This window comes from Aulostomus chinensis, chromosome 4 (genome assembly GCF_037954235.1).
Source record: "Aulostomus chinensis isolate RoL2024-O1b breed Wild chromosome 4, RoL_Achi_v1.0, whole genome shotgun sequence".
Classification (NCBI taxonomy): Eukaryota; Metazoa; Chordata; class Actinopteri; order Syngnathiformes; family Aulostomidae; genus Aulostomus; species Aulostomus chinensis.
Genome location: NC_141323.1, coordinates 22,344,580 through 22,360,015, shown reverse-complemented (window position 1 = coordinate 22,360,015; position 15,436 = coordinate 22,344,580).

Sequence of the window (15,436 nt, the reverse complement as noted above, 5' to 3'; positions counted from 1 at the left end):
ATAATCAGAGACTAAAGATAAGAGAAATAAAATGGACAAAAAAGGGAAGTCAGCTAAGAAAGAAAATGCGAATGATACAGGCGCCGGCGGAGCGCGGAGCGCCGCACCGGGGATGGCGATGTCCGGAGACGAGGTATCGATGATATTAGCGGAGCTCCGTAAACTACGCCAAGAACATGCAGACGCGGTGACGGAAAACAAAGGAGCCTTAGCAAGACTAGAAGCTAAAATAGCTGAAATGGGGGAGAAAATGGCTCAGTTGGAGCAGCGGTCAGATGAGATGGAAGAGAGGATTAACGACACGGAAGGCCGGACGGCGAGGCTGGAAAGAATGGTCACTTTTCTACTTCAACACGAGGCAAGGCTGTCCGCGAAATGCGAGGACTTGGAATCAAGATCAAGAAGAAACAACATAAGAATACACGGAATCCCAGAGGGTGCTGAGAAAAACGACACCATAGGATTTGTGACTCATTTTATTCAGTCCTCAATGAACTTCCCTGATAAAATGGCGGTTCATTTCGAGAGAGCGCACCGATCACTGACTACGAAGCCGAGAGAAAACACGGCCCCCCCGCGAGCAATAATTGTTCGCTTCCTCAACTACAGGGTGAAAGAACGGCTGATTCAAGAAGCATGGAAGAAAAAGCTCATGTATGAGGGACGTAACGTCTACTTTAACCAGGATTACACAAATGAAGTACAAAAAAAGAGGAAACAAGTAAGGGAAGTTATAAAGAAACTGAAGGAGAAGAACGTGAAGGCACAATCTCCATATCCTGCACAGCTGAAAGTCTTTCTGGAAGACGGGACAAAGACGTTTGCCACATTAATGGATGCTGCACCCATGCTGAGGAATATGGGGATTCAGGTGGAGGAGGAGGACGAGACCGAGAGACTACAGAGAGTGATGGCGCAAGGCAGCTGGACCATAATGACGGGACAGAGGGGGAGAAGACAGCAGCCAAACATCACAGAGACGGATCTACGGGCCCTTATCAAGTGAAGTATTTCATACGAAGAGGATGCCCTGAAATATACATGATCAATAAAAGTGTCTGTTAAAAAGGACATACACGAAGACAAATGGAGCTGGTTAAGAGGTAATTTACTACTTATAAAAAAAAAAAAAAAAAAACAACAGACAAAATATTGTTTTGGTTCTATTTTGGAGCAAAATCACTGCTTTTGTGGAGCAAATGGCAACTTTACACAACATCCGAGAAGTTGCAAGTGCACATAGTGCGAACCACCAGAGGGCCTTCGTCACAATTCTCTGGTCAGGGGACAGTTGGGAGTCTTGTTTTTCTTGTTATTGTGTATTAGTTCTTGAGGAGATGCAGACTTGTCTTTTTCGCTGTGCTACTTTTTGCACAGTTATATTAGTTAATAAGAGATGTAAAGTTACTGGGTTTCCACTTAAACAAATATGAGTAGGCTAAACCTTGTGTCATATAATGTCCATGGGTTGAATCACCCCATAAAGAGAAAGAAAATACTGAGTCAATTGAAAAAAATGCAATGTTCAATAGCTTTGATACAAGAAACACATCTGGATGACAACGAATGTAACAAACTGAAAAGGGAATGGGTAAACCAAGTATTTCATGCTTCTTTTGGAAAAAGAAAGGGAGTAGCCATATTAATAAATAAATCCCTGCAATTTCATACAGAGAAAGTGATAAAAGATCATCTGGGAAGATATATAATGATGGTTGGTTCCATAAGCGATATGACAATATCCATACTAAATGTTTATGCCCCAAATGAGGAAAATGCGGCATTCTTTAAAAATATAGCCAACGTACTTGCCAACAATGGGAAAGGGATGATAGTGATTGGGGGTGATTTTAACACAGTGCAGAATGGTAAGCTGGATAGATTGCCTCCAGAACAGGGACCAAGTGCAAAAAAATCTAAGGTACTAAATAATGTCATAAGAGAGCGAGGTCTTACTGATCCATGGAGAAGAAATAACCCTAGAGGGAAGGATTTGACTTTTTACTCAAACCCACACGGGAGTTATTCAAGGATAGATTTTTTCTGCGTTTCACAACAACATATGCATAAAGTGCTGGACTGTGGCACAGACACCATCACTATAAGTGATCATGCTCCTATTACGCTAACGGTAGATATGGGTAATGAATCTTTTTTCAAATACTGGAGACTTCATGTATCTCTGTTATCAGATGAGAGTGTGGTAAAGGAACTAAAACAAAATTTAAAGGAATACTTTCAAACTAATGACAAAGGGGAAGTTTCACCTTCAATTTTATGGGACGGGGGGAAGGCAGTTATTAGAGGGAAAATAATAGAGATATCTTCCAGAATGAGAAAGGCCCGATTAAAGCAACAAAATATGTTAGAGAATAAAATTAGAGAGTTGGAATTGGAACACAAAAGAACATCAAGTAACTCAACACTTATCGAACTGAAAAAAATCAAACAACGGCTCGATGAACTATTAACTTACAAAGCAGAGGGGGCTTTAAGTTTTACGAATCAGAGATATTATGAGATGGAGAATAGAGCCAGCAGATTATTAGCATTTCAACTTAGAAAAGCCCAGGCAAATAGGACGATAAATAAAATAAGACATCCTAACTCTAAAAAATATATGATAAAGCCAACGGAGATAGCAGCAGCGTTTGCAGAATATTATAAAAATCTATATGATGACCCTGACTCGCAATCACTAGAAAATAAAACACTGGCATTCCTCAAAAGATTGCACTTACCGTCATTATTAACAGAGGAGGCATCTGAAATGGTTAGGCCAATCTCAGTACAGGAAATAGCTAATACAATTAAGGTACTTAAAAATAATAAATCCCCTGGCACGGATGGGCTCTCGGGAGAATTTTATAAGTGTTTTGCGAAGGAGCTTACACCAGCCCTTTTCAAAGGATTTAATTATGCCCTGACATCAGGTGACCCAGCAACATCTTGGTCAGAAGCCATTATCTCAGTCATACATAAAGAAGGAAAGGACCCAACCACATGTGAAGGATACAGGCCTGTCAGCTTGTTATGTAGTGATCTGAAGATATTGACTCATATTTTAGCACATAGGATACAGATATATATAACAAAATTAATCAAACCAGATCAGACAGGGTTCATCCCTGGTAGACAAGGAGCTAACAATATTAGGAGAACATTAAATCTTATATCATGTACTAAAAACAACAGACAACCCGCTTTGATGCTCAGTTTAGATGCACAAAAGGCATTTGACCGGGTAAAATGGAGCTTCCTATATCGGACATTAGAAGTTTTTGGGTTTCATTCAACATTTATAGATTGGGTAAAATTGGTTTATAAAAACCCCAAATCACGGATTAGAGTTAACGGATGCTGTTCAGATTTCTTTCCCCTCAAAAGAGGGGTCAGACAAGGGGATTGTCTGAGTCCATTGCTGTTGGCATTAAGTACTGAACCATTAGCCGAATCAATAAGACAAAATAAGGATATTAAGGGAATAAGAGATGAAGGGGGAGTGGAGCATAAAATATCTTTATTTGCTGACGATATATGAACATATCTAAGTGAACCCTCCTTAACTATACCAGCTTTATTGAACAATCTGAATGAATATGGAGAATTATCAGGTTATTTAACTAATGAATCTAAGTCAGTAGCAATGATGCTTTCAGGCAAATATCCAACTGAATTAGAGGGAAAGTTCAATTTCAAATGGACCACCACAGGGTTTAGATATCTTGGCATCATTATTACTCCCATTATATCACAGCTATTAAAAGAAAATTATGGAAAACTGATTACAGAAATAAAGAAGGATTTGGCCAGATGGGAGATATTGCCCCTGTCGATGGTGGGAAGAATCGAAACAGTGAGAATGAACATTGTACCCAGATTGTTGTTTCTGTTCGAGTCACTGCCAATTATGGTCTCTAGTTCAACTTTTAAGATGTTAGACAAAATCATATCTAAATTTGTTTGGCAAAATAAAAAAGCTAGAATCAAATACAAAATCCTTCTTTGCCCAAAAGAGAAGGGAGGGTTAAATTTACCTGGTCTAAAAAATTATTATTGGGCAGCACAACTTAGAGCGATTATTACGTGGATCACGAAGGAGACAGACACAATGTGGGTGGGAATGGAACAAAATTCCTGTCAGAAAACACCTTTGGAGGTACTCCCGTTTTTGAAAGAGAAGATGCAGAAAAAAGAGGGGATGCGTAATGACTGGATTAGGGTAACAATAAAAGTATGGTCAATAGTGCGAAAAAAACTGAAAATATCTAACTCAATAAGTAGAATCACCAAAAAAGCAGGAAATCCAGACTTTTTACCATCTGTTATGGATGCAGGGTACAACAAATGGAGAAGTAAGGGGTTAATTTATATTGCACAAGTTTTCAATGGACAGTATATGAAGTCGTTTGAGCAACTTAAAAAAGAGTTTAACTTACCGAACCATGACTTCTACAAATTTCTACAATGAAGACACTACCTTCAGAAGCACAGAGAGTGGGAAAATATTTGTAGAACACCATCTAAGCTGGAGGAATTGCTGTTGTCGTATTTGGAGGGGGAGACTAAAAAGGGGTTAATATCAAAAATCTATAGAGTACTACAACATGAATGTAAGGACAACAATTTGGATGTTAAGGAAAAATGGGAATTAGAAACAAATACGATTATACCAGATGAAAATTGGGAGGAAACATTCAGAGCAGGACACAAATTAACAAGCAGCCCAATGTGGAGGGAGTTTGACTGGAAGGTGAAGATGAGATATTTCAACACTCCATCTAAGACTTCAAAATATAGCAACACATCTGAACTGTGTTGGAGAGGATGTCAGTTAATAGGAGATTTTACGCACATATTCTGGGATTGCCCACAGCTGTTGAACTTCTGGGAGAATGGTCGGAAGGAGATTGGGCAAATTTTGGACATTAATTTTGCTTTGGACGCAGCAATGTTTATCCTTGGCATACCACCTGAGAATCTGACAGACAGAAACCTGATTGCTTAGTGGAGGATTTTGATTCTGATCGCTAAAAAGACAATAACAGCCTGCTTGCTAAAGCCAGAACCTCCAAACATATCACAATGGAGGAATAGAGTAAAAAATGTATACATCATGGAAAAAATCACAGCAAGGTTACAGCTGAAAACAGGACAGTTTGCTGAAAGATGGGCACCAGTGAAAACAGTATTGGAATTATAAACATCAACATTTTTTAAAATTTTTTTATTTATTTTTTTTTTTTCATGTGTATCTTGGAATAAGTATCTGAACACTTGTCTGGAATATTTGTCTGCGCATCTCTGTCATGTTCTATCTGTGCTGTATGTATGTTAAATAAAAAATAAGTTCCAAAAAAAAAAAAAGCCTCACAGTAATTCAATAATCTAGAAGTAGAAACCAGAGTCACTTGGGACAAGGATGGGATTCAAACCCATGCTTGCAGAGCACAATGGATTAGCAGTCCATCGCCTTAACCACTCGGCCACATCGTCTGCTTATGGCAACCCTCACCTTTTAAACACCTGAACTCTTTGGAGCCTATTTGTCAGAAATGGACCCAGCAGGAGCCACTGAACACAACTCTGACATAATCAGGCTTCTTCCCAGCAGCATCGTGCTGCAGAAGGCAGAATACAGACCATCGATACATCATCAGAGTGAACACCAGCTGATGTTTACAAGTTTAATTCACCTTTTACTACAAAATGACATCCAAGCTCAGATTCTCTTGTCCTGATTGAACAAGTAAATGTTTAAGAAGATGAGAGTACCAGACTTTTTCATCCAAGGAAACAAGCATCCTATCACTGTCCTATGCAGAGTTTCTATGAAAAAAAGTGAGACAACCCCAAGATTTTCTTTTTCCTCTTGTTGGATTTTGCCACAGAGAATCAGAGCCAATCAAAAGCTTGTTGGACTTTAACGTTGGAGGACTGAACAAGTCATGACATCATCAGTTTTACCTTCACAGGTGCTTCATTTACTTTACTTTCAATTTTACAGAGGTAGAACCTGAAATCAAAGCTGTCTGTCAAAAGAAGTGAAAGCTTCCCAGGCTGTGATGTTCTTGTCTACAAACTGTCTTGTATGGAGCTTCAATCTTTAATAAAAAGAATAAAAAGAGGATAACATTTGTTGTGATTTGGCGCTTTAAAAATAAAACTTACGACTTACATGGAAACTGTGGGGGGGGGGGGTGGAGCCTCCATCAGGTATGTGTTTGATGTCTGAATTCTGTCTCTGATGTCTGAATTCTGTCTTTGATCTCTGGGTTCTGAGCATTGGTCTCCTGCTTCAGTCTTTGATCTCTGACTGATCCTAAACTAATCAAAGGATCACATCAGCATATTGGTCCAGTCTACAGATGGTGATTTTACCTATTTGAAGCCTTATTTTGTGTTTGATGGACATTTTTAAAATCACTAATGATTTTTTGACTGAACATCCTGGACACTGTGGTGCCTGATGAGGAGACAACTTGGGTACAAAGTTGAACAGGAGGGTTTTTGGAGAAGGGATATTTTTGCAGTGTTCCAAGTCAATAATAACTGTGGCAAAATGTCATCATTTTTAAAAATGTCCTCACGAAGATGGTTTGAAATTCTGTCTCTCCCTCATCCTCAGCTGCTGCAGCACTTTAAAGAAAACCTTTGACTCGTGGATCTAAAAAGATCAGATGTTGTCTCCTCCAGAACATCAACACTTTAACGTTGTTGGCAGGACTCCAACCTGAGCAGGGAGACCCCAATGGATTTCTAGTCCATCACCTTCACCACTCGGCCACAACAACCACATTCACACACAAATTTGTAAAAGATTCACATTGACACAATTCTTTAAAATTATGTTACAAGCCCATTTGTGTGAGGTCCTATTTTCTCTTTTTCAGCATTCCTTTGTTTCCAGGTCTCTAATAAGTGCAGAATTACAAAGACAAGCAAGCTTGATCCATCCTGGGCAGGTGATAGGAGCCCATTGACCACTGGCCAGAGACCCTGGCACAGACGTTGGGGGTGGTGATAGAGAGCATTTCTACAATTATATTATACATTTATAGAATTCTACAATCCTACAATTTCATTGAGCAGACGCTTTTGTCCAAAGCCACTTGCATATGTTTTTGGTGAGTTTGGCTCCTGAGCTCAAGACAGTTGTGACTAATAAAGGACAGCTTCAAACGCAGCTGTGAAGCCTCATTGTCAGCTGGGAGGAACGACAGGTGTCTCCCTCTAGTGGCTCCTCACAGCAACACAAGCCTCATTTCATTCACATGCATCCACCACCTCACTACCAAAGGCCAGTTGGGCCTCCACAGACAGGTGAGTTTCAAGTGTTGGACAAAGGTCTTTAAGATGTTCTTATTAATTCTATAACATCTGAGATTAAAATCTATGGAATTACAACTAACAAGCAGTCAAACACCTGATCAGATGCTCCTTCATGAGGCTGAGGAGAATCAATCTAAACTGGGATGAAGAAAATGAATTGAGAAGAGAAACCTACTGATTGGATGACATGGACCCACCTGATCCATGTTAGCCTTGTTGGAGCAGAAAGAGGTGGATCAGAGGAATCAGTGGATCAAGACTCAGGTGTCAGATGCAGAATGTCTTTATTGACAATGGAGTCAGAGAAATCTTCCAATGTGAGAGAACGTGACAGACCATTTTATACCACAGACAGGCTGTGTGTGTGTGTGTGTGTGTGTGTGTGTGTGTGTGTGTGCGTGTGTGTCCTAACTGACTGGAAACTGGATAATAACCAGACTAACTTTTATTATTGACCAAGTCTGGGTGACTCACTTAATTCATAACTGAAGTGATTATTTAATTAATAAACAGAACATTTGTCCAAAAGTCATGATCAAATTCATGTAAAATCTGAGCAACGAGGGTTTGAAAATGTTCAAATGAGCCAAAACAATGTCCTGGGATCCAACCAGGGACCTTTAGATCCACACCAATCTTCCCTGACCTCATAGAAACTGGAACATTTCAACAAATAAATTCAAATTCAACTAAGCAGCAACTCTAGAACAGTCAGAGCACTTGCTAATTCCCCTGTTAGCTCCAGATCAGACAATGCAGGCTCACCTTCACGCTTGGTTGTACGACCGTCACCAGTTGAATCTTCTCTGGTTCAACAAACTCTGGGGACTCAAGACACAAATCAGCACCGGTGCAGGTCCAGATCCAGATGTTAGCTGATGGGGACAATGGCTTCAGGGAGCTCCAGGTAGCTGGTTTGAACTGGTCCCTCATCTCTGTGAGGAGAAACCATCTGAGGTGGAGGGTGAAGATCTGCTTTGTCCTCCTGATCTCCCAGTAAAGCCAGTATCAGTAGCGGCTGGCTCATAGGGGGCGCTGGGGCGCCGCCCCACCAGCTGTGGAGAGGAAAATCCCTACATGTATTGATACATATATATGTGCATATGTTTACAATTTGTATCGTCAGTGTCAGCCTTACTTAATTGTGTGTGTCTACATGCAATATGGGTCATTTAAACAACATTTACGCCAACTGACTCATTCAATTAATAGTGAATTTACTCTGATAGACTGTCTAATTTGTCTTTAGGGGCGCTCGTCAAAGCGCCCCAGACCTGCAATTAATTAGCCAATCCTGTATGGTTGCTAGGGAAAAATAATGAATAATTGGCCAATCAACATCGCCAAATTTAACGGCGTAGGGGCGCTGGAAAAGTCGCCCCTACGCCAACGTAAAATGCGTGAAGGTTTGGATTGCTAAAGCTAGCTGAGGAGCCCGCGATATTCTTTTTGCGTCGTGAGATTCCCAGATTTCCGAATCCCTACGAAAAAAATACCGCGAGAAGTGAGTGAGAGAGAAAATGGCGACAACAACGATCGAAGTTCAAGAGCAGCAGTTTCCACCAAATTCGGTGAGATCCCTTTTAAATGTCCCTTTTGCGAGGAGGACCATGGCGGAAAAAATCCGCGTTAAGGAGCTGGGACCGGACAAGCCTGAAATCAACATCCAGCAGTCCTACAACAGGACTTTTTGCCGGAGCTGGTTTCAGCGCAAGCCGTGGCTGACGGGTTGTGGAGCAGCCAACGCACTTTTTTGCTTCCCCTGCATCCCTTTCAGGAGTGACCGGTGTGATTCAGCATGGACACAGACAGGAATCACTGACCTGAAGCACCTCTCCGAGCGGATTAAGAAACACGAAAGAGCGAAAATTCACATGGAAAACTGCGTGAAGCTAGCGGTTCTTGGGGAGATTAGCATAGCAACGCAGCTCGATGACAGTCACCGCATCGCTGTAAGGAAGCACAATGATGAGGTAGATAAGAACCGTAACATCTTATCTAAGATAATTAACTGTTAAATTCTGTGGTGCTTTTGAACTGGCTCTGCGGGGACATGACGAAAGTGATTCCTCTGACAACGCTGGAATATTCAGAGGTCCAGTTGACTTGATGGCATCCATTGATCGGGACTTGAGGGAGCACCTTGAAAATGCAACCGTTTTTAAAGGCACCTCGAAGACAGTACAGAACGAGCTCCTGGACTGTATGCTGGCAGTTTTGAGAGAACAGATCCTGGATGAAGTTAAATCGGCAGACTTTTTAGCGATCCAGGCTGATGAAACTACTGACGTTTCAACACAGTGTCAGTTAGTCTTAGTTCTGAGATACATTGACGACCGCCACAATATTCAAGAGCGGTTCTTTGAATTTTTGAAACTGCCCAACACCTGTGCGGATGCAATAGCCAGTGCCTTATTGGAGAGGCTGCACAGCATCCTTTCTGAGGGACAAGAAAAGAAGCTGATTGTCCAGGCCTGTGATGGGGCAGCTGTGATGAGGGGTGCCAAAGGAGGAGTGCAGCGAAAGGTACAAGACATCTATCCAAACGCTCACTATGTTCACTGCTATGCCCATCAGTTAAACCTGATACTGCAGCAAGCAACCTCCCACATCCCTCAGAGCAGTCACTTTTTTTCTGACATGGGGGGATTTGCTTCTTTTTTCTCTAAGTCAAGCAAGAGAACTGCAGTGCTTGATGAGATGGTTGCGCACCGACTTCCAAGTGCATCATCAACACGTTGGAACTTCAACAGTCGTGTTAACACAGTTTATGAGCACAAGAAGGATCTGGTGAATTGCTTTCAGGCTATCCGGAACAGTGAAGGGTTTGATAGCCAGACAAAGAGAGAAGCTGGTGGCTATGTGAGAATGCTGGAAGATGAAACTTTTTGTTTTTTACTGGCCCTGTTCCACAAAATCATGCCACATGTGGACATCCTTTACAACCAGCTGCAGAAGAGAAACATTGATGCTGTCTACATGGCAGGAGTCACCCAGACATTCATTGACCACATGCAGGCTATCAGGTATGCTAAATTAATTAATTTGTAGCCTAACCTCAATTTCTCTGTATATGTAGACTTAAATGCTTATATATCATCTTATTTAAAGAATTGATTTATCTGTATAATATAATTGACAGTAATGATATCCACCTTTGGTTTTGTTCATGTATCCCTAACCAGTTTTTAGAACTTACTCATGAAACTTATGTGTTGGGTCAGGGAGGATGTGCCTACTCTGGCTGAGGATGAGGAGTTCAGGGGACCTGCTCAGGAGCCACCCGCAAAGAGACGCAGAACCTTGGGAGAAGACACACTGCACCATTTGGCACTGGAGGTAAGAACTTGCTTCTTAGTGTGATTTGAATCACATTATTAAATAAAATCAAAATAAGATGTTGGCCATATGATACAGTGGTCCAGACTTAAATGTATATTCTTTTATGATGATGTGAATCATTACAGTATGTTTATTACATAATATAGGCTAGCTCATCAGGTCAATGTATGAAGACAAGTGAAGATGCAATAATTCCTATTTTGTATAATTATATCATTGCATAGGTATGTGACACCATTGTGAGCCATGCCAAGGAGAGATTTAGTTTCACCAAGCATCTTGTCAGCGCCACACTCCTGCAAGGAGACCTGTTCCCACAGCACAGCCGAAAGTTCCCAGATTCAGCACTGAAAACCACAGTGGAAGCCTATCCCTCATTGGACAAGGCCAGACTTCAAACAGAGCTGTCTCTGATCTACGGGAACGAAGAGTTTCAGAGTTGCAGTGGTGCACTGGCTCTCTATCAGGTTTTGATGGAAAATAACCTTCAAGACACGTTCACTGAAACTGTAAGTCTGCTCAACATCCTCATCACCACACCAATGACAACGTCAGAATCTGAGAGGTGCTTCTCCACTTTGAAGAGGATAAAAACTTTTCTTACAAATACCATGGCACAAGATCGGCTCAACGCTCTGGCTATGCTCTCCATTGAGAAAAAACTGACACGAAACATTCCTGGTTTCAACACCAGGGTCATTGAGAAATTTGCCTCCCAGAAAGAGAGACGAGCAAAGTTCCTGTACAAATGACTGCTGAATTCAAACACACACCCAGAAAGACTGAAACAAATAGACAGAGAGACAGAGGGAGAGAGACAGGTAGACGAAGAGAGAAAGAGAGACGGACACAAAGAGAGAGAGACAGAGAGAGACACACACACTAAGAGACAGACAAACAGAGATAGAGACACAGAGAAAAGGACACAAAGACGGAGACACAGAGAAGGAGACAGACACAGATGAACAAAGAGAGAGACAGAGAGAGAGAGACAAACACACACATTGTTGATTTGTATTGTATAGATTAAGCTCAAATCACCTTCTGTAAAGTTAACATCATTGTATAATATTTGATCGCATAAAATTTACTGTAGTTGTAAATTGTTGTTGGTTTTTTTTGTCTTTGAAACTGTCGATTTTAAGAAGGAAAGTAAATACGATTTTAAAACATTTAATAATTGTCCGGCTGCTCTTTTTGAATGATTATACTAGACTAGGCACGGAAATGTTTTTGGCACACCAGCCCCACCAAGAATTTTTTTCACCTGCCACCACTGGCTTCTGTCATTTAGTTTCCAGGAAATGTTGATGACACACTGGGATTTTTTGTTCTCCTGCTGTCACTGTCAAGTGCCAGCTTAACATGTGAGAGGTAGCAGGATCCATGCATGTGTTCATGTTTACAGCAGACAAGGAGGAAACCTTGGAGGATTTCAGGGACTTTTAGCAGTGGTTCACACTTCAGGTGTGAAAGCTTCTCAGTATAAAATTTTAAGTGAGCGAGCCAGGAGTTGAACCTAGAATCTTCTGACAGTAGTCAGTCATGCTATCCATTGCACCACCAGCCCTGTGAAGACCTCTTCATGTTCATGTGTACTTGATTTTATAGACAATCCAAACGATCTGGTGGCATTTTCAGGGGACACAATGGTGCAGTGGTCAGCACTGTTGCCTCACAGCAAGAAGGTTCCAGATTTGAGCCCCAATTGTGTGAGTCTGCATGTTCTCCCTGTTCCTGTGTGGGTTCTCTCTGGTACTCCAGCTTCCTCCCACAGTCCAAAGACATCAAGAGGGGACGAGGCTGATTGATACTCTAAATTGACTGTAGGTGTGGCTGTGAGTGTGAATGGTTGTCTGCCTGTATGTGTTGGCCCTGTGATGGACTGGTGACCTGTCCAGGATGAACCCCGCCTCTTGTCCGAAGGCTGCTGGGATAGGCTCCACCCCCACACACAAACCTTGACATATAATCAGTGGAGAAAAGGAAACTAATCTACACTCATGACTGAATCTGTTTTGAGAACTGAACTGGATATAAACTCTGAGAATTCAGAGTAAGAACCAGGAGGGTGGGACACAATAATAGATAGGAGGAAATGTGGAGTCTGGGTTCTTTTCTAGAATGTGAAGGCAATGACAGTCCTGCCAAGTGACATCACTGACATAAATGGATTACTTCAGTCACATGACTGGATGACTTCAGTCACATGACTGGATGACAGTGTAGATGCCAATTTAGAGGTTGGTGAAATAGTCTCTGAGAATCCAGCTTGAACCAACGCCCTCCTTGTTCTTCAAAAACCCAAACAGCGACCATCAGTCTCCCTCCAATCCTGTACTTGGGTTCAATGTTGCTGTTCCATTTTGCAGCAGTAGGTGTCGCTGTGATACCAGGTTCAGTTCAAGAGTCCCAACTCCAGCTCATGTTGGTGACCTCAGTGGCAGGGGAAAATGGCGCTTCAGTGGATCATGTGGATCAACTCATGTCTGTCCTCACTGCTCCACAGGTCTGTCAAATGTTCTGTAAAATAGTTTGACCCAGCAGAGATGCTAGATTAGGAGTTGATGGGAGTTGTTGCAGATACCAGTGTCCAAAGTCCAGCTTGAACCCAGTTTGTGCACTTATTTGTCAAGCTAGCAGAGTTTCTTTTCACTGCCAAGCTAAAGTGACTTCTGTCAACAAAGGTAAACACACAAAAGGATATTTCTACTGTCAGTTCAAGATTTTTATCAAACTCCTTTTTCATAGCTTCAACCTTCCTCTTGTGTTAGCTTTCTGTTCCCATCTCTGATGTTAACGGGTCAGTTTTGACCCTCGTCTTCAACCAGCTGTAAAATAAACTAAAAACAATTTTCTATCATCCAAGTTGTTTCCCATCTCCCGGTTACCTTGTTAGGCTTCCTTATCCATGGAAATATTGATGGGAATATTTTGTTGTGGGCCTCTGGACCTTTTTTTAGTCAGTAAACCCTCGATTTCAGTTAAAAAATGATCAAATGAACCTCAAGAAAATCATAGAAATAAACAAAAGGTTGTTGTGTTTCCTGACCATTACTGAGGGGTGTTAGAACACATCTCTGACATGGATTGGTTTGATTTATTATTCATTTTAATATTATTAACTATTGTAACATCCATGGTGTTATGGGTCAGTTTCGACCCTCATATATTTACTTCAAGAAAAAGGCAAAAAAGTCTCTTTTTTTCAGCAATAGAACTTTAATACAAACACAAAATGAAAAGCAGAAATGGAGTGACTGCAGGAACAGGAGCTCCATGGAGCTCAAAGGAGTGATCACTCTCAACTTTGAGTAGTCCTGTTCAGAGTTTTCCAACAGGGCTTTGAGAGACCAAGAGTTCCCCAGAGCTGCAAGGAGGAACAAGAAGGAGACTTGGAAAAAGAAGGGAGGGAAACCTGTTGATGTGTTATGAACTTAAGTCACATAAAGTTCTCCATTTATTGAGTTTGTATTTTAAAACTTAATTTTGCATTTCAGTGTTGAACAATAAAGAATGTGTTTATTGGTGATAAAGCATTTCAAGCTTTAAGTAGGAGGAATTGCTTTCTTGATCACCCCTTGACTAAAAACACCTACAAAATAAAACACACCACTGCTGTGGGCACCCACCTCATGGGAGTCAGGCCCCTGGTGGTCATGGCCCCCAGGAGCCGTGGTGGGCGTCCCTGATTTTCATTTCTGAAAGGTGGCAACCTGACAGCAAACAAACCCATCCTCTGAACTTGGAGTCTCAGTTGAGGCTGCATCTGAAACCAAAGACTTTGTATGAATAACTGTCAACCCACATTCTTTGTCTGGACTAAAAGTTAATTAGTTAACAGTTAGCTAAGCTACCTGTGGTCAACTACTGATTTATAAAAGGTCCAGAGGCCAACAACAAAATTTTCAAATCATCCAGTCATGTGACTGAAGTCATCCATTCATGTCAGTGATGTCACTTGGCAGGACTGTCATTGCCGTCACATTCTAGAAAAGAACCCAGACTCCACATGTGGCTCCCATGATAACTGATGGACCTCTGGTTGGAGGCTGGACGATGATGTTTGGACTTGAAGGAAAACTCCTTGTCCAAATTCCATTGTGTTCAAATTTAAAGTCCCACAATAAGAAGTAGCTGAATCTGACAGGTGAAGGTTTGGAACTCCAAGATGGTTGATGTTTACTTGACTTGATGCTCTGACTGTCAGGGTAGATGACAGCTTCTTTCTGCTGCTGCATCTGAGTGGCTATGATTGGAGGTTTTACCTCCCAAATTTGTCTGGTTCCAGGGGAAATTTGAAAATTCCAGTCCCCAACCTTGGCTGTTCTGAAACTCTTCTCCTGAATCACTCCTGAGCTGCAGAAAGAAAAAATACCAGTGCCCAACCAGATCAACTTCATGGCTGCTAACAGCCTCAGACACTTGATTTCCATCAATCTAGAGCCAAGAAGGCCCTCACCTGTGGTTCTCCTCCAGGAGGGTCCAGGTTCTGCCATTGTGGCTCCTTGTGCCACTGCCAGAGAGTCTCAGCTGCACACTGCAACATTTCAACAGGAGATTTACATTCCTTCAAATGTCCCGACATCTTCTTCCAATGGTTCTGTTCTATCTTTATATTTTAAAATCAATCACACAATGAAAGCTGCCACAGCTGGTTTAAGTGAGAGAACACACTAAGAGATTTGAAACCAGTAAAATACTTTTCTGTGTGCAAACTAGTGAGGGGCATGGAAGGATATTTTACCACCAATACAGAACC